Genomic DNA, 22557 nt, shown 5'->3' on the forward strand with positions numbered 1-22557 from the left:
TTGTTCTTTTGATGACTAATTTCTTGAGTTCTTTGTTTATTTTGGAGATTAGACCTCTGTCTGATGTGAGGTTAGTGAAGATCTTTTCCCATTCTGTAGGCTGTTGTTTTTTCTTGTTGACCGTGTCCTTTGTTTTACAGAAGCTTTTCAGTTTCAGGAGGTCCCATTTATTAATTGTTTCTCTCAGTGTCTGTGCTGTTCGGGTTCTATTTAGGAAGTCGTCTCTTGTGCCAAAGCGTTCAAGTGTACTTCCCACTTTCTCTTCTATAAGGTTCAATGTGGCTGGCTTTATATTGAGTTCTTTGATCCACTTGGATATGAGTTTTGTGCACGATGATAGATAAGGGTCTATTTTCATTCTTCTACATATTGATATCCAGTTATGCCAGCACCATTTGTTAAACATGATTTCTTTTTTTCCATTTGATATTTTTTGCTTCTTTGTCAAAAATCAGGTGTTCGAAGGTATGGAGATAAATATCCGGGTCTTTGATTTGGTTCCATTGATCCTCCTGTCTGTTCTTAGTTCTACCAGCCTGTTTTCATTATGGTAGCTCTGTAATAGAGTTTGAAGTCAGGGATTGTGTCAGTTCTTTTATTATACAGGACTGATTTGGCAATCCTGGGTTTTTTGCTTTTCCACATGAAGTTGAGTAACATTCTTTGTAGGTCTTTGAAGAATTTTGATGGGCATTGCATTAAATCTGTAGATTGCTTTTGATAAGATTGCCGTTTTTACTATGTTAATTCTACCTACCCAAGAGCATGGGAGATCTTTCCACTTTCTGATGTCTTCTTCAATTTATTTTTTCAAATACATTCTTGTTGTAAAAGTCTTCCACTTGTTTGGTTAGAGTTACTCAGAGATATTTTATGCTTTTGTTGATATTGTGAAGGGTGATGTTTCTCTGATTTCTTTTTCAGCCCTCTTATCATCTGAGTACAGGAGAGTTACTCTTATTTATTTATTTATGTATTTATGTATTTATTTATTTATTTATTTATTTATTTGAATTTTCCAGACAGGGTTTCTCCGTAGCTTTTGGTTCCTGTCCCGGAACTAGCTCTTGTAGACCAGGCTAGCCTCGAACTCATAGAGATCCGCCTGCCTCTGCTTCCCCAGTGCTGGGATTAAAGGCATGCGCCACCACCACCCAGCCGGGCTACTGCTTTTTTGAGTTAATCTTGTATCCTGCTACATTACTGAATGTCTTTTTTGCGTTGTAGAAGTTTTTTTTTTTTTTTTGGTAGAATTTTTGGAGTCGCTTATGTAAACTATCATATCATCAGCAAATAGTGAGAGTTTGAATTCTTCTTTTCATATTTGTATTCGCTAGATCCCCTTTTGGAATCTTATTGCACTATCTAAGACCTTAAGAACTGTATTGAATAGATATGGAAAGAGTGGACAACCTTGTCTTGTTCCTGATTTCAGTGGGATAGCTGGGAGTTTCTCTCCATTTAGTTTGATGTTGGTTGTTGGCTTGCTGTATATTGCCTTTGTTATGTTTAAGTATGTTCCTTGTATCCCTGCTCTCTCCAAGACCTTTATCATGAAGGGATGTTGTATTTTATCGAAAGCTTTCTTGGCATCTAATGAGAACGATATGGTTTTTATTTTTCAGTTTGCTTATATGGTGATTACGTTGATAGATTTCTGTATGTTGAATCATCCCTGCATCTGTGGAATGAAGCGGACTTGATCATGGTGTATGATGGTTCTGATGTGTTCTTGGATTCTATTTGCCAGTATTTTATTTAGTATTTTTGCATCAATGTTTGTGAGTGAGCTTGGTCTGTAATTTTCTTTCTTAGTAATGTCTTCTGAGGTTTGGGTATCATGGTACTGGTAGCCTCATAAAAAGAGTGTTGCAATGTTTCTTCTGTTTCTATTGTGTGGAATAATTTGAGGAGTATTGGTATTAGTTCGTGGAACATTTTGTATAATTCTGAGCTGTATAATTCTGAGCTGAAACCATCTGGTCCTGGGCTTTTTTTGGTTGGGAGACTTTTGATAACTGTTTCTATATCTTCAGCGGTTATAGCTCTGTTTAATTTGTTTATCTGTTCTTGATTTAATTTTGGTAAGTAATATTTATCCAGAAAGTTGTTCATTTTCTTTATGTTTTCCAATTTTGTGGAGTAAAGGTCTTCAAAACATGACCTCATGATTCTCTGTATTTCCTCCCCGTCTGTTGTTATGTCCCCCTTTTCATTTCTGATTTTATTTATTTGGATATTCTCTCTCTGCCTTTTGTTAGTTTGGATAAAGGTTTGTCTAGTTTGTTGATTTTTCTCAAAGAAACAACTCTTTGTCTCGTTGATTCTTTGTATTGTTTTCTTTGTTTCTATTTTGTTGATTTCAGCTCTCAATTTGATTTTTTCCTGCCTTCTAGTTCTCTTGGGTGAGTTTGCTTCTTTTTGTTTTAGAGTTTTCAAATGTTCTGTTGATTCACTGGTGTGGGATTTTACCGGCTTTTTTATGTAGGCATTTAGTGCTTTAAACTTTCTTCTTAACACTGCTTTCATTGTGTCCTATAAATTTGGGTATGATATGTGGTCATTTTCATTGACTAGTAGAAAGTCTTTAATTTCTCTCTTTATTTCTTTCTTAACCCATTTATTCAGGTGATCATTGTTTAATTTTCATGTGTTTGTGGGCTTTCTGGAATTAGTATTGTTGTTAACTTCTAGTTTTAAACCACGTTGACTTGATAAGATACATGGGGCTATTCCAATTTTTTGTATTTGTTGAGGTTTGTTTTGTTACCAAGTACGTGGTCAATTTTTGAGAAGTTCCAAGGTTCTCAGGAGGTTTATGGATTTGTTATTTATTAACTGTTGCTCTATGTTTTTTAGCAGCATTATGTGAAGTAGCCAGAACCTGAAAACAACCTAAAGGCCCCTTGAACAAAGAATGGATAAAAAAAAACTGCAGTACATTTACACAGTAGTACTATAAAGCTAAAAATGTAATGACATCTTGAAATTTACAGGCAAATGGAAGGATCTAGAAAACATCATAATGAGTGAGGTAACGCAGACCCAGAAAGACAAATATAACATGTACTCATTCATAAGTGGCTTTTATTTTTTTAAAGAGAGAAAAGTGAGAAGGGGATGATGGGGTGAGCTTGGGGGAATGGGATGGTTGGGATGGAGGAAGGGTGGATATGAGAGCAGGGAAGTATATATCTTAATTAAGGGAGCCTTCTGAAGGTTGGCAAGAGACTTGACTCTAAAGGGGTTTCCAGGTGTCCAGGGAGATGTCTCCAATTAGTTCCTTGGGTAGCTGAGGAGAGGGAACTTGAAATGACCCTATCCTATAGCCATACTGATGAATATCTTGCATATCACCATAGAACCTTCATCTAGCGATAGATAGAGTTAAAGACAGAGCACCGGACTGAGCTCCCAAGGTACAAATGTGGAACAGAAGGAGGGAGAACATGGGCAAGGAAGTCAGGATCTCGAGGGGTGTGCCCACCTACTGTGACAGTGGGGGCTGATCTATTGGGAGCTCACCAAGGCCAGCTGGAATGGGACAGAAAAAGCATGGGATCAAACTGGACTCTCTGAACATGGTGGACAATGAGGGCTGATGAGAAGGCACTGGGTTTTGATCCTACTTCATGTACTGGCTTTGTGGGAGCCTAGCCTGTTTGGATGCTCACCTTCCTAGACCTGGATGGAGTGGGGAGGACCTTAGTCTTCCATAGGGCAGGGAACCCTGACTGCTCTTTGGACTGGAGAGGGAGGGGAAGGGGGATTGGGAGAATGGGAGGGAAATGGGAGGAGGTGGAAATGTTTTAATTAAATAATAAAAATAAATAAAAAAAGAAAAAATTCATTTTACATACCTATTCCATTTCCCACTTCCTCCCCTTTTCCCAAACTCTCCCCCTGCTCTCCTATCCACCCACCTCCATCCACTCCTCAGAGAGGATAAGGCAGATTGCTTTGGGGAAGGTCCAAGGCCTCCCTACTATACCTAAACCGAGCAAGGTAGCCATCCAAAGATAATGGGTTCCCAAAAAGCCAGTACAAGCAGTAGCGATAAATCCTGGTGCCATTCCCAGTGGTCCCACAATCTTCCCCCTCCCTCCAGTTCAAGACAGACTTTTAAATTTTCCTTCACTAAAAATGCCTATCTCCCATCACCAGAAATATCATCATCATCTATGTTTATGACATTTTGTGTGACTCTAGCAAAAATATATTAAGAAAGATGGGATTTATATTGTCTCTCAGCTTGCCAGTATAATCGATAATAGCAAGGAAGCATGAGACAGCTGGTTATATCACATTTATATTCAGAAACTATAGAACAATTAGTGCTGGTGCTCAGTTCACTTTCTCCTTTATACACAGTCTGTGACAGGAATGATGCCACCTATATTCACAGTAAGTCTTCTCACTGTAGCTAATTGTCTGTAGAAACTCCATCACAGGCATATCAAGGTATGCCTCTGAAATGATTCTGAGTACAGCTACGTTGATGATGGAGATTAATGATCATATGTCATCATTTTTCGCTATTATCCACAAGTTAAGGCTCCTTGTTGACACCATCTCTCCCATCTCATTCCAGTTTATGTTACATTAGCTACCAGGAAGAGGGCATGAGTGGCACAAAGTAGAAATGGGCATTGCACATTGGAAGGAGGAGCTGGAAGTGAGAGAACAAAAAGCTCCTGGAGGGACCAGAGAATAGTGAATCTAAGGCGAGTCTTATTTCCTACTACCTAAGCAAAAAGAGCATTTTGTTTCAATTAGTAAGTCATAAAATTTCTTATAAATTGTCATTGTTCCGGTAATATTAGACCTATCTTCCTTAGAACAGCACAGCCAAGTTAGATAGAAGATTGATTATTACATACCTGCTATGTGATTGAAAGGTGCTATAAAACTATGATGACTTCAATCTGAATGGTGATTTGGCACAATCATGTGTAAGGAAATAATAAAGAAGAGACCATCCCATTTTCAAGCTAACCTCAATGAGGCCAATAATTTCAGAGTCATAAGTAAATATATAGTGTTTTTTATAAAAACAAGAACTTAAGAAAAGGTCCCATGATAATACAAAAGTCACATTTGAAGCAGAGAAAAAAAATCTGCATGGTTTTACCATAAAATATAATGAATTGAGGAAACAAAGGTTATGCTAAATATCTTTATTTGAGTACACATTATAGCACATATATCACCCTGCATGCCATAAAAATGTACAATAAAATGTGTTTATTAAATATTAGATGATAATAAATTTGTTCTCAAAATATACAGAAACCATATTTTAAAACATTTCATCTAAAAAGCACATCTTTTTGATGGCATGGTGAAAAGGGACTTTAATCCCAATACTAATGAAGCTGAGGCAGCAACAAATCTCTATGAGTTCAAGATCAGCCTGGACTATACAGCAGGCAACCAGACTGCCAATGCCAGAGAGACTTTGTCTCAAAACAACGTCCAATCCCTAATTTTGAAATTAGCAGAAGATGGAGGATGATAGAAAGGAGCCAGTTAGAGGACTATGATGGACAATAAAGAAAAACTGCAAGAAAATTAAAGTTACAAAGAGAATTTCTGGCAGTGAAGCCCTGAAAGATACTGAAACTGTTGCAAAATCATTACCATTAGAAGGTGCCATTGGAATGTTTCTAACCCATGCAAAGAAATAGTTATAGGAATCCAAGGTCCAAGCAAAGAATGCTTTCCTAGGCGAGTAGGAGTTTAAAATATCACAAAGTATTATATTTTCATTTAAACACTCAGTTAAACAATTTCATTTAAGGGTTGAAATTATACAGAATAAGATTAAGAGAATGAAAATGGTACCACCAGCACCACCACCATCACCATCAGTGGCAGGACCAATATCAATGCCATGGCCACTCCTACTAACACCAACACAACCACATAACCTGCCAATAGAAATAGATCATGTGATAAAGCAGTATTTCAATTTAGAGAGAACTGTATTAGTGGTGCAACTTACCATTTATAAAATATCCAAATTAAAGAATCATATGGAGTCTGCTCGGACTATGCTAATAAAAATACCCACATCCAGTACAATGGTCCCCATACTTCTTGATTCTGGGAAGTCCTAGATCAAAGCTCTGGCAGATTGGGTGTTTCTGAAGAATTATGACTTTGCCTGGTTCATAACTGCCTTGTGTTTGTTAACTTCACATCAGATCCTCCTTCATAGGAACAATAACCCTGTGATGATGACCCCAAGCTCAGGGTCCAATCACCTTCTCATATCCCCATCGGTAAAGAACAGCATTGTAGGCTTAGGAATTTAAGGTGTTAACATGAATTTGGGGAGAGGGAGCACTAATAAACAATCTTTAGTGCTTCTAGAATATAAGAGAGAGGGTTTAATGTTTTAATTCAAAGTAATATATGAAATAGTGAGAATATGATTGGAATGTTTCTATGACACACAATTTGAATATATTGCTAAGCAAAAATGAATGTAAGAAACTCCAGAATCAACCCTGCAGTATCAAGCAGTGTTTTTTTTTTCCCTTGAATTATCAAAACAATAAAAACCCATGCCTTCCTGAATTCTCAAGGCACAAAATCCTGGATTTCTTTTATTTTTTACTTTATTTATTTTTATATTTCATTTTACATTCCAATAATGGATCTCCCTCCCACCCCCCCCTCTTGTCCCTCCTCCCAATCCACCCCTATTTACTCCTCCAAATTGGTCAGGGCTCCCAATGGAGAGTCAGAAAAGTCTGGCACATTAAGTTGGAACCGTTAAATTTCTCTTCCCTGTATTAAAGCTGAGTATGGCAGCCCACCATAGGAAATAGGCTCCACCACGCTAGCTCACATGCATCAGGGATAGATCCTCTTCTATTGCCAGTGACCATTTGTATAGTTAAAGCTTCACCACCGTCTCGCCGATGTGGAGGGCCTAGTTTGGTTCCATGAAGACTCCACAGGTGTCAGTCTAGAGTTCAAGTGTTTGCTCATCTGTCTCTGTAGAGACAACAGGTTCATGACCCTCCTTGCTCATATATGCCCTCCTCACTTCTGTCCATCAGATTCCTGTTGCTCCGCCTGGTGCTTGGCTGTGGATTTAAGCATCAGGTTCCATTAGTTATTGGATGAAGACTCTATGATATGATGGTAGTTGGGGTATTCACCAATCTGATTACAGTAGAAGGGAGTTTGGGAACCCTCTTCACTATTACAAGGAGTCTTAGCTGGGGTCATTCTTATGGATTCTTGGGAATTTCCCTAGCACTAGATTTCTCCCTTACCCCATAGTGGCTCTCTCTACCAAGCTCTCTCTTTCATTAGTCTCCCTCTTTTTCCCTCTCTTCCCCACCGACCATCCCATTCCCTCACATTCTCTTCTGGCACCCCCTCATCTTTACTGAATCCAATAGCTCCCAGTTTACATAAGAGATCTCATCTAATTCCCCTTCCCAAGGTAACCCATATGTTCCTCTTAGGATCCTCCTTGTCATGTAGCTTCTCTAGAGCTGTGGACTGTAGTTTGGTTAGTCTTTGCTTTGTAATTAATATCCACTTATGAGTGAGTACATATTGTATTTGTCTTTGTGAGTCTGGGTTACCTCACTCAGGATGGTTTATTTTCTAGTTCCATCCATTTGCCTGTGAACTTCATGATGTCATTGTTTTTAACAGCAGAGTAATAACTCTATTGTGTAAATATACCACATTTCCTTTATCCATTCTTCAGCTAAGGGGTATCTAGGTTGTTTCCACATTCTGGCTATTGTGAATAACGCTTCTATGAACACATTGAGTAAGTTTACTTTTGATATGATTGAATATCCTTTGGTATATGCCCAAGAATGGTATGGCTGGACCTTGAGGTAGACTGATTCTCAATTTTCTGAGAAACTGCCAAACTGATTTCCAAAGTTGCTGTACAAGTTTGCACTCCCACCAGCAGTGGAAGATTGTTCCTCTGACTCCACATCCTTTACAACATATGCTGTCCTCAGTATTTTTTATCTTAGCCATTCTGACAGGTATAAGATGGTCTCTGAATCATTTTTGTTTGCATTTCCCTGATGATTAAGGATGTTGAGCAATTCCTTAAATGTCTTCAGTCATTTGATATTCCTCTGCTGAGAATTCTCTGTTTAGCTCTGTACCCCATTTTTGATTGGATTGTTTTGTATTTTGATGCCTAGTTTTTTGAGTTTTTTATATAATTTGGAGATCACCCCTTTGTGAGATGTGTGGTTGGTGAAGACCTTTTCCCATTCTGGAGGATATCAATTTATCTTATTTTCCATGTTCTTTGCATTGCAGAAGTATTTTTTTTTTCATTTTACATACCAACCACAGTTCCCCGTCTCTCCCCTCCTCTTGCCTCCCAAGCCACCCCCAAGCCACCGCCCATGCACTCCTCAAAAAGGGTAAGGACTCCCATAGGGAGTCAACAAAGCCTGGAACAATAAGTTGTGGTAGAATTAAATCCTTCTCCCCTGCATCAAGGCTGAGCAAGTCATTCCACCATAAGAAATGAACTCCATAAAGCCAACTCGTACACCTGAGTTGATAGATAGGAAGATCCTGGTCCCACTGCCATGAGTCCTACAAACATTTCAAGCTGTCATCCACATGCAGAGGGACTAATTTGTTCCCATGAAGGCTCCCCGGATGTCAGTCCATGAGCTCCCACTAGATCGGATCAGCTCTCTGTGTGGTTTTCCCCACCGTGATCTTGACCACATCCACCCCTTACTGATATAATCCCTCCTCCCTGTTTTTGACTGGATTTTCATAGCTCATGCTGGTGCTTAGCTGTGAATCTCAGCACCGGGTTCCATCAGTTACTAGATGAAGGTTCTATGATGACAATTAAGGTAGTCACCAACCTGATTATAGGGGAAGGCCAGTACAGGTATCCTCTCTAGGAGTCTTAACCGGGGTCATCCTTATGGATTCCTGGGTATTTCCCGAGCACCAGATTTCTCTCTGGCCCCATAATGGCTCTCTCTATCAAGAGATCTCTAGCATTGCTCTCCCATTCTATCCCTCCACCAACTCAAACTGTTCCCTCATGATTTTATTCCTCACCCCCTCCTTTCTGCAGACACCCCACACACACCTGTCCCCAGTTTACCCAGGAGATCTCATCTATTTCCCATTCCCAGGTGATCCCTGTGTTCCTCTGAGGGTCATCCTTGTTACCTAGTTTCTCTGGCTATCCTTTGCTTTACATCTAATATTCACTTACGAGTGAGTACATACCTGAAATTCATATCAATAAATTCAACAGAACTACATTTTCTGTGCTTTTCTCTCAACAATACTGTTATCCGAGAATTCAATACTCCAATTTTATATTTAGCCTTTTGTAATGCCTGACTCTCTTCACAATTTTGTCCTTGAAATTTGTTGAGTCTAGTGACCTTGAGTTTGTCTAGTATCCTTCCCTTTAAGATCTCAAGCAACACAGAGTGCCCTTATGGAAATTGGAGGCATGTGATGGTGCCCTGCTAAGGTACACAGAAAAGTGAATGAGATATGAGCTCGGACTCATATTTTTGAGCAAATGACCTTGTATAAGACCTAGTTTACACAGCCTCACACCACAGTTGTCTTTCTATATTTCATTTCACTCATGTTCCAAATTCAGAATAGATTTCAGTGTTATAGTTTTATAATCCTACTTGTATTAACAGTTTTCCATCACTGTAATGAGATATTTGAAACAAATATCTTAAAAGGAAGAAAGATTGCCTGTGGTTCATGGTTTCAGAGTACTAGGGCCGTGATATGTTGATTATCCTATTGAAGTCTGTGGAATTGGGTTGTAACAGGAGCACATGAAACTAACAAAGCTAGTAACACCAGACAGAAAGGAGGGTAAAAAAAAAGGCAGAGAAAGGGACAGACTCCAAATATCTCCATGAAGAGTACATGCTTATTTTCTTTCCAATGGTTTCTGCAATGATGGAGCAGGGTCATCTGTCTATTTGTTGCTTTCATTGGTTAATTAATAAAGAAACTGCTTGGTCTGATAGGTCAAAACATAGGTGTGTGGAGTAGACTGAACAGAATGCTGGGAGGAAGAAGGCAATGAAAAAGACGCTATAGCTCTCCTCTCCAAGATGGACACAGGTTAAGATCCTTCCTGGTAAGCCACCATCTCGTGGTGCTACACTAATTAATAGAAATGGATTAATCAATATGTGAGAATTAGCCAGTAAGAGACTAGAGCTAATGGGCCAAGCAGTCTTTAAAGGATTGTAATTTGTGTGTTGTTATTTTGGGGCATAAGCTAGCCAAACGGCTAGGCGGCACCTCATCACAACACAGCTACCTAAAACTTCCATCCCCTTCCGATAAACTGGTGGGTGGACAAGAATATGGCTAGGAGCTTTGTTGAAAGCAATGAAATGAAAACCATGCCCTAATGAAGAAGAGACAGAGTGTAAGATCCAGAGTGCACAGGGGACAGCAGGAAAACCAGGCCCTCTAAATGAACAGGGTAAAAGCTCATAAGAACTCACAGAGACTGTTCAGCATGCACAGGGACTGCAGAGGTCTGAACCAGGTCTCTTGGGAATTAAGGCTTCCAGTTTAGTGTTTTATATGGGATTTGTGAGTGTAAGAATGAGTGGGGCTCATTGTTAAGCCTTCTAGTGTGCTCTTTTGCCTTCCATTGTTTCTTCTTGTTGTTTTTTGTTTTATCTTTTATTATTTTATTATCCCTTGGAAACATTTTTGGGTTTTTATAACACAGAAAGAGAGTGGAGCCAGGTGGGAGGGGAAGTGGAAAGAAAATAAGAGGAGAGAAAGGGGAAACATATTTAGGTTATATTATGTGAAAAAAAAACTTCTTCCAATAAATGAAATGAAAAAATATCCAGAACATAAGGATATTCTTTTAAATATATGTTTTGTTTTGCTTCTTTTTATGTTTCTTTGAATAAGAAATGCTGAAAGTACTGGAATTTAGCTATAATTTGTAGAAAAAAACTAACATTGCAAAGGTATGGAAACTACAGCTTAAAGATAATAGCAAGAAGAGGTGTACGGAACAAAAGAGGGTTAAATGTGCTAACTTGCCTGTTACTACTGCAGTTCAGTGGTTGTTGTATTGCAAGTCTCTCAATCTGGAAATGAGTGGTGTAACTTTTAAGAAATTAGAATGAATACTAATAAGATAAAAAGCTGAAACTGAGAAATGAAAAAGAACTTCATTTGTAGAAATTAAACTGACTATAAAGAATTGAAGCAATACTTTTGCTTTTCGCTTCTTATCATTATCTATGACTTGCATGTTTAGGAACATCCATTGCTTCTGAGGCAAATTATCCAGGAACATATATCCAATCTCAATATTTCTCAATAGCTGAAAAGAAAGGAGGTTGTGTCCATTAGTTTTAAACTTCCTTTTATCTCTCAGGTCTGGGATTCTATGATCAGAGATGCAGGGTAGGGCAATTAATCTTGAATCAGTGCAGCCTTTATTGCAATGGAGAGGTGGCAGTGCAGGAGCCAATTACTAGGTTATTATAGTAAGAAAAGCAGGGAAGTGATGAGCATCTGAACAGAGTTGCAGGCAGCAGGAAGAGAAGGAGGGCAAAAGATGTGAGGCCAGTGTGAAAGGAGAGTATACCCCACTTGGAAGTTGATTGGAGAGATTGCTGGGTTATGGAGAAGGAAGTATTAAATTGACTATGAGGCTTCAAGTCAGGGTAATTACAGGGCCAGTATTAGCTGAATACGATAGTCAGAATATAGAGAATATTCCAGTGGCTGGGTCAAGCTGAGTGAGGAAAGATTATAATTGTGAGAAGTGCCTTACTCATTAGTGGATGGGGATTTATGAGTTCTTGGTGACAGGGAAAAGAAATTTAGGGAGATATTTGTTGAAGAACTTCACTCCATTTCTATGGTTAAGGGGAGATAGAAATCATTTGTGAATAGGTATGGATTTATTTATAGGTTAATGTGATCTGATTTGATGAAATTAAAATGCATATTTATGTGCACATGAAGAAACAACTTTTTTATATTACAGACAGTCTGCTGGTAAAATGTTTAACAATGACCTTATGAATGCATTGAAAATAAGTAGCCATAATATCTCATTAGAGGAGTCTGGCAGTCACTGCATGGATTATAAATATAATTGCTGTAGTATCATATGTGGTGTTTTTAGAAATATATCCCTTAGGAAAATAAATGGTTATATAATTACAAGTCAGATTTCCAATGGCAATCTTTTTCACCTGTATTTATTCATTAGAATTTGAGGACAGACTGAATTTTCTAATTTTGTAGATGCAAACTAAATTATCTCCTAGAAGTATGAATTCCTAGTTATTCAGTTTACTTGGATGTTTTCCACATCTATTTCCATCAACAAGATAGAGGAAGTAGAATTAAAGATATCACTGTTGTCTTCCTTAATTCCAAATAAAGAAATGAGTAAAGATAATGCCAACTGGTATTATGAAAAAATGAAATTTCAGTGGATTAAAAATGAGAAATTTATTTTCTGCAAGTGAAGGCAATGAGGTTAGGGATGAAGCTCCACCCCAAGAAGTTATTCTAGGATTTCAGCTAGTAGAGATCTTTCATCTGCTACAGGGTCCTTCTGAATCATCTCAGAGTAGTAATACCCTCTCCTCTGTATATCAGAAACAACAGTGGCTAGGTAAAGAGCTGTCTGTAACTAAATGTAGCTTGAGTTTGCACAGAAAGTTTCTGATTTAGGCTTTTCAGTTGTTTTAGACTCAGTTGTGTGGCTGTAGCTAAGTGCAGTGGATGCTTAAAGATAAAATATTGTCATAAGCCTATGGGTTGAAGGAAATGCTAATAGTTTGGCAAATAGTTGAGACTATAATAGATTCTGAAATAGTTGTCATAATTTGTAACTCACATGTAGAATCCATCTATCTACTTCCCAAGTTCCATCTCATGTCTGTAAGAAGCACATTCAATGACAGGGGATGTCAGGTAGTTTCTCATCAGGGAGCCATGAATAAAAGGTCAATATGGCTTCACATGCTTCAGTGACATACACATGCATCTCACAGTACTAAGAAAGAACAGTACTCTAATTTTAATAAACTTGTTTATAAGAGAGTTAAGGGGTACTGGGGATAAAAATATGAAGATAGGGTAGCAGGAAACAGTTACTGGTCCAGAGAAGTTTGAATTCTTACTAGGTATCTATGCTTGGCTGTAGAAGCAGGTCTCATTCCTCCCCAGAGCCACTCTCTCCCCACCCTCTCCACATGCCTGTCCCTTACTGACAAGTGCTGGATATGATGAGAACTTCCCATTTAATTGTATAGGCCTACCTCATGTGTGCTTTGAATCTAAATAGACATTTGTCACACAAAGGCTGCAGAGGCCTTTTCTATACTGTCATTTGTCTATTTGTTTGATGTATAGAAACATGAATTTTCCAGATCTGATAGATCTAAAATTTCTGGATATGTTTTATTTATTTTTTTTAACAAAGCAGTTAGTAGTTGTTCAACCTCATCTTCATATTTTGTGACCATCTTTTGTTCAACTAGTGAGAAATAATGACGCTTGCCTTAGAGTTGTACTTTTACTAGGATAATTGATTTACTTTTATTTTTACTTAAAATGTACCCATTTGTTAGGTACAGTGTGATAATGTGATACCTGTACACAATTATAAAAAAGATTAATATAAGTAAGACATTGAGATAAAATATTTGTTTCTTTTCATACATGGATGCCAAATCCTAAGATCTGAATGTAAAACAGTGATAACACACGGCAGGTAAAGAAGGGGGCGTGACATAAACAAAGGACATTGAGCCTATAATTCGCGATCCTAGAGAAGCTAAATAAGAAGGTGAATTCAAAGAAAAACATATATTTATCCTCCTGGATATTGGAAGTAGACAAGATCACCGGGCAAAAGTTGGGAGCACAGGAGTGGGGATGAGGTGGGGGAAAGGGGAGATCGGGAAAGAGAAGGAAGAAGGGAAGGATTGGGGAGAGTTTGGGGGAATGGGATGGTTGAGATAGAGGAAGGATGGATATGGGAGCAGGGAAGAAGATATTTTAATTAAGGGAGCCATTTTAGGGTTAGCAAGAGACTTGGCTCTAGAGGGGTTCCCAGATGTCCAAGGAGATGTCCCCCGCTAGGTTCTTAGGCAGCAGAGGAGAGGGTGCCTGAACTGGCCTTATCCCATAACCACACTGATGAATGTCTTACATATCACCATAGAACCTTCATCCAGCAATGGATGGAGATAGAGACAGAGACCCACGTTGGAGCATTGGACTGAGCTCCCAAGGTCCAGATGAAGAACAGAAGGAGGGAGAACATGAGCAAGGAAGTCAGGATTGCGAGGGGTGTGTCCACCCACTGAGATGGTGTGACTGATCTAATGGGAGCTCACCAAGGCCAGCTGGACTGGGACTGAAAGAGCATGTGATCATACAGGACTCTCTGAATGAGGCTGACAATGAGGACTGACTCATTACCATTGAGAAGCCAATGGTAATCGCACTGGGTTTTGATTCTACTGCACTTACTGGCTTTTTGGGAGCCTAGTCTGTTTGGATGCACACCTTCCTAGACCTGGATGGAGTGGGGAGAACCTTGGACTTCCCACAGGGCAGGGCACCCTAACTTCTTTTAGGACTTGTGAGGGAGGGGAGGGTGAAGTGGGAAGAGTGAGAGGAAAATGGGAGGAAGGGAGGAGGTGGAAATTTTTAATAAATAAATAAATTTAATAAAAAGAAAGGGGCATGAGATAATGGGTATCAAGATGCGGTGAGAAGAAGTGAATTCTCCAGCAGAGCATCATGACTAATGTTTACATTAATTTACTTTATGTTGTATAAACAAGTAAAAGAACAGAGCTTAGAGGCTCCAAGTGTTGAAAAAGAGATAAGACCACCATTTACTATAATCAGACCAGAGCACATTATTTATAAGTAATGATATATTATGTTCTATATTATAACATACTTAGGTATTATATGTCAATATTATTTAAATGTTGGAGACAGCATGTTAACTCCCCCCCCTTTTTAGTGTGCACAGACTTTGTATACATGAGTTCTGTCTTCTAAATTATCAAGCAAATACTTGGCCACTTAACCTGTGCTTCCATCTGTCATACTGCAACACTCATGGTTGGTTTGTAGCCTGTTTTTGCAGTCCACTACTTAACTACTATTTAAGATACAAACAACGAAGGGTTGTTCTGAGAAGGGCAAAGTCTCAGTCACTTTTGGATTCTAAGTGCCTATGCAAAGCAGAAGCCATTGGGCTCCTGTGCTTATTATAAGACCCACCATCTATCTCTCAGCTGTCAGTCAAAGCTATAGTTATTGTAATTGATAGACTCCAAGCTTTGGTTACTTCACACATTTTATTTATTGTTCATGTAAGGCATATCTGTGGTCAGGTTCTGGACATTGGGATGGAAAAGATTGTACCCCAAATAGGTGCTAACCACTTTGAAGTAAGTTCTAACATAATGGAAGCATGGATATACAGTGGGTAGATTCTTACTGCTTTGATGTCCATTTCCCAGACGAGATTGAGTTATGTGGATCAAGGTATCTTCAGTGGAAACTTGAAAATTTAGCTCAGAAATTTCCTAAGTAGAAAGAGAAAATGTGGAAAGGGTGCAGCCTGTGATTCAGATGCTAAATGATGACTTATAGAGCGTTTGTGTTCAATCTTTTTTTTTTATAATTTTTTTTATTAAGAAAAGAAGAAAAAAAACATAAAAAACAAGTTTCCACCTCCTCCCAGCCTCCCATTTCCCTCCCCCTCCTCCCACCATTCTCGCCCTCCTCCCACCCTTCTACCCCTCCCCCCGCTCCTCTCCCCCTCCCTCTCCAGTCCACAGAGCAGTCCAGGTTCCCTGCCCTGTGGTAAGTCCTAGGTCCTCCCCCCTCCGTCCATATCTAGGAAGGTGAACATCCAAACTGGCTAGGCTTCCACAAAGCCAGCACATTAAGTAGGATCACAACCCCGTGCCATTGTCCTTGGCCTCTCATCAGCCCTCATTGTTCGCCATGTTCAGAGAGTCCGGTTTTATCCCATGCTTTTTCGGTCACAGTCCAGCTGGCCTTGGTGAGCTCCCAGTAGATCAGCTCCCGTGTCTCAGTGGGTGGGTGCACGCCTCGTGGTCCCGACTTCTTTGCTCATGTTCTCCCTCCTTCTGCTCCTCATTGGGACCTTGGGAGCTCAGTCCAGTGCTCCAGTGTGGGTCTCTGTCTCTGTCTCCATCCGTCACCAGATGAAGGTTCTATGATGATATGCAAGATATTCGTCAGTATTGTTCTCGGATAGGGTCATTTCAGGTTCCCAATCCTCAGCTACCCAAGGAACTAACTGGGAACCTCATGTTGGGCACTTGGGAGCCCCTCTAGGGTCAAATCTCTTGCTCACCCTAAAGTGGTTCCCTTACCTAAGAATTGTGGTTCCGTGCTCCCCTATCCACCTTTCCTTTATCCCAATTCTCCTGATTCCCCAAGTCCCCCCTCCTTCCCTTCTACCTTTTCTCTCCCCATCTCCCCTTACCCCCATCCCACCCCACCCCCAAGATCCTAATTTTCTCCCCGGCAATTGGGTCTACTTCCCTTAGCCAAGAGGATAACTATATGTTTTTCCTTGGGTTCACCTTCTTACTTAGCTTCTTTAGGTTCACCTATTGTAGACTCCGTGGCCCTAATTTATGGCTAGAAACCAATTATGAGCGAGTACATCCCATGTTCATCTTTTTGGGTCTGGGACACCTCACTCAGGATAGTGTTTTCTATTTCCATCCATTTGCCTGCAAAGTTCGAGAAGTCATTGTTTTTTACCGCAGCGTAGTACTCTAGCGTGTATATATTCCATACTTTCTTCATCCATTCTTCCATTGAAGGGTGATGGAGGAAGGTCATTGGCTAATAAAGGAACTGCCCTGGCCCATTTTATTGGTTAGGACATAGGTAGGTGGAGTAAACAGATCAAAATGCTGGGAGGAAGAGGAAGTGAGGTCAGAGACTCCACAGCTCTCTCGGGAGCAGACGCCTGAGAGAGATGCCATGCCCCGCTCCCGGCATGAAGCTCCTACCCAGGATGGACTAGGCTAGAATCTTCCCGGTAAGACCGGTTCTCACAGATTATTAGAGATGGGTTGATCGGGATGTGAGAATTAGCCTGTAAGTGCTAGAGCTAAAGGGCCAAGCAGTGCTTAAAAGAATACAGTGTCTGTGTAATTATTTTGGGGCATAAGCTAGCCGGGCAGGCCGCCGGGGGTGCTGAGAACGCAGCCCTGCCGCCCTTATTACTTCATATGGCGCCCAACGTGGGGCCCGAACCCACGACCCTGAGATTAAGAGTCTCATGCTCTACCGACTGAGCTAGCCGGGCAGGCGGCCGGGGGTGCTGAGAACGCAGGCCTGCCGCCCTTATTACTTCAGAAGGGCATCTAGGTTGTTTCCAGGTTCTGGCTATTACAAATAATACTGCTATGAACATAGTTGAACAAATGCTTTTGTCATATGATAGAGCATCTCTTGGGTATATTCCCAGGAGTGGTATTGCTGGGTCCAGGGGTAAGTTGATCCCGAATTTCCTGAGAAACCGAAACACTGACTTCCACAGTGGATGCACAAGATGGCATTCCCACCAGCAATGGATGAGGGTACCCGTTCCTCCACAGCCTCTCCAACAAAGGTTATCCTTGGTGTTTTTGACTATGTTGATCCTCCCAATCCAAGAGCAAGGGAGGTCCATCCATTTTTTGGTATCCTCTTCAATTTCTTTCTTCAATACCTTAAAGTCCTTGTCAAATAGATCTTTCACTTCCTTGGTTAGATGTACCCCAAGATATTTTATGCTGTTTTTGGCTATTGTGAATGGTGAAGCTTCTCTGATTTCCCTCTCTGCTTCCATATCCTTTGTGTATAAGAGGGCGACTGATTTTTTGGAGTTGATCTTGTATCCTGCCACATTACTAAAGCTGTTTATCAGCTGTAGGAGTTCTTTGGTGGAGTTTTTGGGGTCGCTTATGTACACTATCATATTATCTGCAAATAACGAAAGTTTAACTTCTTCCTTTCCAATTCGAATCCCCTTGATTCCATTATGTTGTCTTATTGCTATTGCTAGAACTTCAAGCACTATATTGAAGATGTATGGGGAGAGTGGACAGCCTTGTCGTGTTCCTGAGTTAAGTGGGATGGCTTTGAGTTTCTCTCCGTTTAATTTGATGTTAGCTGTCGGCTTGCTGTATATAGCTTTTATTATATTTAGGTATGACCCTTGTATCCCTAATCTCTCCAAGACTTTTAACATAAATGGATGTTGAATTTTGTCAAATGCTTTTTCAGCATCTAATGAAATGATCATATGGTTTTTTTCTTTCAGTTTATTTATATGCTGGATTACATTGATAGATTTTCGTATGTTGAACCAGCCCTGCATCTCAGGAATGAAGCCTACTTGATCATAATGGATAATTTTTCGGATGTGTTCTTGGATTCGATTTGCCAGTATTTTGTTGAGGATTTTTGCGTCGATATTCATGAGTGAGATTGGCCTGTAGTTCTCTTTCCTGGTTGAGTCTTTGAGTGGTTTTGGTATCAGAGTAATTGTGGCTTCATAAAAGGAGTTTGGTAATGACCCTTCTGTTTCTATCTTGTGGAATACATTAAGGAGTATAGGTATTAGATCTTCTTGGAAGATCTGGTAGAATTCCGCATTGAAACCATCTGGTCCTGGGCTTTTTTTGGTAGGGAGGTTTTTGATAACCTCTTCTAATTCTTCGCGACTAACAGGTCTATTTAGATTGTTCACCAGGTCCTGATTTAACTTTGGTATATGATATTTATCTAAAAAAGTATCCATTTCCTTTACATTTTCCAATTTTGTGGCATATAGGCTTTTGTAGTAAGATATAATGATTCTCTGAATTTCCTCTGTGTCTGTGGTTATGTCCCCCTTTTCATTTCTGATCTTATTAATTTGCAAATTTTCTCTCTGCCGTTTGATTAGCTTGGATAGTGGTTTGTCAATCTTGTTGATTTTCTCCAGGAACCAGCTTTTTGTTTCATTGATTTTTTGTATTGTTTTCTGTGTTTCTATTTTGTTGATTTCAGCCCTCATTTTGATTATTTCCAGTCTTCTACTCCTCCTAGGTGAGTCTGCTTCTTTTTTTTCTAGAGCTTTCAGGTGGGCTGTTAAGTCTCCAATGTGAGCTTTCTCTGTTTTCTTTAAGTGGGCACTTAGTGCTATGAACTTTCCTCTTAGGACTGCTTTCATAGTGTCCCATAAGTTTGAGTATGTTGTTTCTTTATTTTCATTGAATTCCAGGAAGACTTTAATTTCTTTCTTTATTTCTTCCTTAATCCAGCTATGGTTCAATAGTTGACTGTTCAGTTTCCATGACTTTGTATGCTTTCTGGGGGTAGCATTATTGTTGAATTCTAACTTTAATCCATGGTGATCTGATAAGACACAGGTGGTTACTAATATTTTTTTGTAACTGTGGATGTTTGGTTTGTTACCGACTATGTGGTCGATTTTCGAGAAGGTTCCATGAGCTGCAGAGAAGAAGGCATATTCTTTCCTATTTGGATGGAATGTTCTATAGATGTCTGTTAAGTCCATTTGATTCATTACCTCCACTAATTCTCTTATTTCTCTGTTAGGTTCCTGTCTGATTGACCTGTCCATTGGTGAGAGAGGAGTGTTGAAGTCTCCTACTATTAGTGTGTGCGGTTTGATGGCTGCCTTGAATTTTAGCAATGTTTCTTTTATGTACGTGGGTGCTTTTATATTAGGGGCATAGATGTTCAGGATTGAGACTTCATCCTGATGAACTGTTCCTGTTATGAGTATAAAATGCCCCTCTCCATCTCTTCTGATTGATTTAAGTTTAAAGTCAACTTTGTTAGAGATTAGTATGGCCACACCTGCCTGTTTCTTAGGTCCATTTGCTTGATAGGCCTTTTCCCAGCCCTTTACTCTGAGTAGGTGCCTGTCTTTGTGGTTGAGGTGTGTTTCTTGTAAACAGCAGAATGTTGGATCCTGTTTTCTTATCCAATCTCTTAGCCTGTGCCTTTTTATAGGTGAGTTGAGTCCATTGACATTAAGTGATATTAATGACCAGTGGTTGTTAACTCCGGTCATTTTTTTTTAGTCGTAGAGTTTGTGTGTTTCCCTTCTTTGTTTTGTGTTGGTGAAGGGTCTCTAGATGTCTGAGTTATTGTGGTAATTGTTGGACTCCTTGGTTAGTGATTTTCCTTCTATTACTTTCTGTAAGGCTGGATTTGTGGCTGCGTATTGTTTAAATTTGTTTTTATCCTGGAAAATTTTATTTTCTCCATTTATAGTGAATGAAAGCTTGGCTGGGTATAGTAATCTGGGCTTGCACCCATGGTCTCTCTGTTTCTGCAGTACATCTATCCAGGACCTTCTGGCTTTCATGGTTTCCATGGAGAAGTCAGGTGTAAGTCTGATAGGTTTACCTTTATAAGTAATTTTGCCTTTTTCCTTTGCAGCTCTTAATATTCTTTCCTTATTCTGTATGCTTTGTGTTTTGATAATTATATGGCGAGGGGATGTTTTTTTTTGATCCAGCCTATTCGGTGTTCTGTATGCTTCTTGCACCTTCATAGGAAAATCTTTCCTTAGGTTGGGAAAGTTTTCTTCTATAATTTTATTAAATAGATTTTCTGGACCATGGAGCTGCCCTTCTTCTCCTTCTTCTACTCCTATTATTCTTAGGTTTGGTCTTTTTATTGTGTCCCATATTTCCTGAATGTTTTGTGATGAGAGTTTGTTGGACTTGCTGTTTTCTTTGATCAGTGTGTTTATTTTCTCTATGGTATCTTCAGAATCCGAGAGTCTTTCTTCTATCTCTTGTATTCTGCTGGTTATGCTTGTTTCTGTAGTCTCTATTCGTTTACCTAGATTTTCCATGTCCAGACGGCCCTCTGTTTGTGTTTTCTTCTTTGCCTCCATTTCAGTTTTCAGGTCTTGAACTGTTTCCATTATCTGTTTGATTGTTTTTCCTTGGTTTTCTAGGGTATCATTCACTGATTTATTCAATTCTTCAAACTTTCTGTTATATTTCTCATCCATTTCTATAAGGGCGTTTTTTACATGCTGTTTAAGGGTGTCAATCACTTTCATGAAGTCAATCTTTTCTCCTTCCTCTTGATTAAGGGGTTCTTGTCCTCCCGTTGTGAGGTCGCTTGTTTCTGGTAGCTTCATGTTGCTTTTCAGCTTGTTGGGCGAATTCTTGCCTTAACGTCGGCCCATCTCTTCTTCCAAATGCTCCCTATGGATCTTCTTTTACCGGATTAGGTCTCCTTGCCTACCAAACGCTGTCTCTCCCCAATGTTGGCTCTCCCAATGCTGGGTCTCCCGGCGCCGAAAGATCAGGCCTCCGTGCTGGTTGGGCAGCTCGCAGACAAAGCGCCCACCCCGCTTGGTGCAGGCAGGCCACAGAAACAAAGGAACCGCTGCCCGCCCGGGAGCCCCGGATACCCGGACCCTGCGCCCAGATAGGCTGGGCTGGGCGATGCCACGCGCCTAAAGAGGGCAGTGGGGGCGAAGTGGGGAGGGCTCTGGACGGAAGCTGGGTGGGCCAGGAAGAAAGAGGCAGCACCCGGGGAGTAGAGGCCCTGCAGAGAGCCCAAGCAGGACAGGGGGCCAAGAAACCCCCGAGCTCCCCGTCCCAGGCTGGCGCCGTGGGCCAGAAACTCACCCCAATGCTGGGTCTCCTGGCGCCGAAAGATCAGGCCTCCGTGCTGGTTGGGCAGCCCGCAGACAAAGCGCCCACCCCGCTTGGTGCAGGCAGGCCACAGAAACAAAGGAACCGCTGCCTCCCGGGAGCCCCGGGTACTCGGACTCCGCGCCCAGATAGGCTGGGCTGGGCGATGCCACGCGCCAAAAGAGGGCAGTGGGGGCGAAGCGGGGAGGGCTCCGGACGGAAGCTGGGTGGGCCAGGAAGAAAGAGGCAGCACCCGGGGAGCAGAGGCCCTGCAGAGAGCCCAAGCAGGACAGGGGGCCAAGAAACCCCCGAGCTCCCCGTCCCAGGCTGGCGCCGTGGGCCAGAAACTCACCCCAATGCTGGGTCTCCTGGCGCCGAAAGATCAGGCCTCCGTGCTGGTTGGGCAGCCCGCAGACAAAGCGCCCACCCCGCTTGGTGCAGGCAGGCCACAGAAACAAAGGAACCGCTGCCTCCCGGGAGCCCCGGGTACTCGGACTCCGCGCCCAGATAGGCTGGGCTGGGCGATGCCACGCGCCAAAAGAGGGCAGTGGGGGCGAAGCGGGGAGGGCTCCGGACGGAAGCTGGGTGGGCCAGGAAGAAAGAGGCAGCACCCGGGGAGCAGAGGCCCTGCAGAGAGCCCAAGCAGGACAGGGGGCCAAGAAACCCCCGAGCTCCCCGTCCCAGGCTGGCGCCGTGGGCCAGAAACTCACCCCAATGCTGGGTCTCCTGGCGCCGAAAAAGCGTGTGTTCAATCTTAATGTCCCAACTAACAGAATAAATATGAAGCACATTAATAAGAAAAGGTGCAGAG

Source organism: Microtus oregoni, unplaced genomic scaffold (genome assembly GCF_018167655.1).
Source record: "Microtus oregoni isolate MIOR12 unplaced genomic scaffold, Mior012 000002F_ref0000024, whole genome shotgun sequence".
Classification (NCBI taxonomy): domain Eukaryota; kingdom Metazoa; phylum Chordata; class Mammalia; order Rodentia; family Cricetidae; genus Microtus; species Microtus oregoni.